Consider the following 2,382-nt stretch of genomic DNA (forward strand, 5'->3'; position numbering starts at 1 on the left):
AAAGAGTTTCAACCCCCTAATCATTTTGCCTTCACACCACAACCCTGCAAGGTAGGTTAGGCAGAGCGAGAGAGTGCTGCATTACAGGCCCGAGGAGCTTCAGGTAGGGCTGAGTAGAAATGTGGAGCTCTAACTATTGTACCCCACTGTGCTTCTATCGCCAGACCTCCTCTTCCTTCCCCTCTCAAGTTTTACAACATAGGAGGGGCGGAACTACAACTCCCACAAACCCAAGGAGACCAAGAGGGAGGCGGATGATCCCCATTGAGATCACAGCCTAGAGCGTCCCATTTCGTCAAGTTCCGGAAAAGTATAAATGAGCCGTCAGCCGCCATTCTCATTAATAGCGTCGCTCTAGGCCTCAGCATAGCTATAGAAAAATCCTCCCCTCCCCCCTTCCGTTGCATAGAGCGCAGAACCCGCTTTCGGTGTTGAACATGGGAAAGGAAATAAAAGGATCTGTCTGGGATGGGGGTTTTTTTGTTTCGTTTAACATTTTCCAGCTCCTTGAGGGGAAATATTCAACGTAGAACTACAACTCCCATACGGCTTCAGGGGAAAGTCGGCGGGAATCGGGCTGCGATTTCCGGGAAGATGCCGTCTATTTCCGGCGGCAGTGTGCGCCTGCGCGTTCGCGACAGCTCTCTAAAGGGAGGAGGAGGGAAGTGAATCCCGTCTGCCGCGGAGTCCAGCAGGGTCGCGCTGGGTGACGTAACAGCACACGTGACTGTGGCGCTGTTTTGGGGAAAACTGGAGGCACGTTGTGGGGGTGCGTAGTTGTGCTCTTGGTGAATCCAAGAGGCTTCATTTGTCTCAGGGTCAGAAGGGAGGCGTGTGGGACTTTTCACAGCAGCAGCCCCTCTGGGCGTGTGCAGAGGGCTCCCCTCGTCGCTAAATATCTGGCACCAATGTCAGGGCTGCTGCGGGCAGCAGCTAACAGTTTCCATGAACATGTGCAGAGTTTTATCTCCACGGATTAACTGCCATCAGTGTCTGGGCAGAGGCTAAGCATTTGTGTAGTGACGTAATAGCAGAAGTCCATCTCAGCATGTTTCTATTTATTGGATTCATTTCTCCCCAAGGGGGCTTGCATCATTATCTCCGTTTTCCCTCACAACAACCCTATGAGGTGGGTTAGGCTGAGATAATGTGACTGGCCTATGGTCATCCTGGGAGTTTCCATGGTGCGAGTGAGGTTTTGGATTGGCTTTTGAGCAAGGGAAACCTTTACCTACTGAGATACTAGTCTGACACTGGTTAACTGCTGCAACACACCGGCAGGGGTGGAGTTCTCACCAATAAATCATGGGTATCAATGTTACAGTTGAGAGCAAATGCATGAAATAATAGTAAAGTTCCTTGTGTTACATGTAGAGTTATCTTCTCCCCAGTAAAATAAAAGGGCCAGGGGTACATTAGAGGCTAAGAAAACATATTTCAGCATCAGTTTTCATGCATCAAAGCTCACTTCCTTAGATGCAAGGGATCAGTTCTGACTCAATGGAAGCTGAGGTTGGAATGAATTGTGTTTAAGGTTACTGGCTATGATGACTAAAGGGAACCTCCACATTCAGGGGCAGTCACTCTCTGAATCCTAGTGCCAAGAGGCAACATCAGGGGAAGGCCTCTAGTTTCTATGCCCTGGTGCTTGACCCCCAGAGGAACTGATTGGCCAGTGTGTGAAATAGGATGCTGGACTAGATGGGCCACTGGTCTGATCCAGCAAGGCTCTTCTGATGTTCCTAAAATGCCACTTTATTTAACTGCAGTTGACTAACATGGCTAACCCTCTGAAATTATCCTCATCAGTCAATACCAGGTATCAGTGTCTGGATAGAAGCCAGCCATACTTGTTGTGAAATAATAGCAGAAGTTTCCCCTAGGCACGTGCAGAGTTTCTTATCTCTTCCCCCCCTCCCTTCACCATTGACAAAAGTTGAAAGTAGCTGCCTTAGTCCACATTAAAATCTAAATGCAAAACCAGGCAACATGCTAACAAAAAAATAATAATTCTGTCCCTGGTTTAGATGGTGAGAGCCAGCGTGATGTAGTAGTTGTAGTATCACAGACTGGGGAGACCCTGGTTTGACTCTCCACCTGGGTGCCTCCTGGGTGATCTCGGGCCAGCTGTTCTCTCTCAGCCTACTCTACCTGACAGGATTGTTGTAAAGATGGTTTTTGTTAAAAAAAAGTATTTTGTAACCCACACTGAGTCTCCATGAGAAAGAGGGTTGATAAATGCAGTAAATCAGGTAATTTTGTAGAAAAGAGGTGCAGGAGGTCATTAGCACAACTTATTAGCATAGCTTATTTGCATATGCCACACACCCTGACATCACCGGAAGTGTGTCAGAAGGCAACACCCACCGCTCAGGCTCCACT

The 2,382-nt window shown here is 48.3% G+C and overlaps 1 protein-coding gene across 1 annotated transcript in view; it reads left to right on the top strand.

Moving 5' to 3' along the window:
• Nucleotides 1–682: 682 nt before the first annotated feature.
• The window catches only part of LOC107121449 (phosphopantothenoylcysteine decarboxylase-like), a 16,107-nt gene continuing 14,407 nt past the window's right edge, over nucleotides 683–2,382 (top strand). The window contains exon 1 of the mRNA XM_015424357.1: nucleotides 683–769. The gene's annotated coding sequence lies outside the window, so the exon portion shown is untranslated. The remainder of the gene's footprint in view (nucleotides 770–2,382) is intronic.

Source organism: Gekko japonicus, unplaced genomic scaffold (genome assembly GCF_001447785.1).
Source record: "Gekko japonicus isolate JY-2015 unplaced genomic scaffold, Gekko_japonicus_V1.1 scaffold4476, whole genome shotgun sequence".
NCBI lineage: Eukaryota > Metazoa > Chordata > Lepidosauria > Squamata > Gekkonidae > Gekko > Gekko japonicus.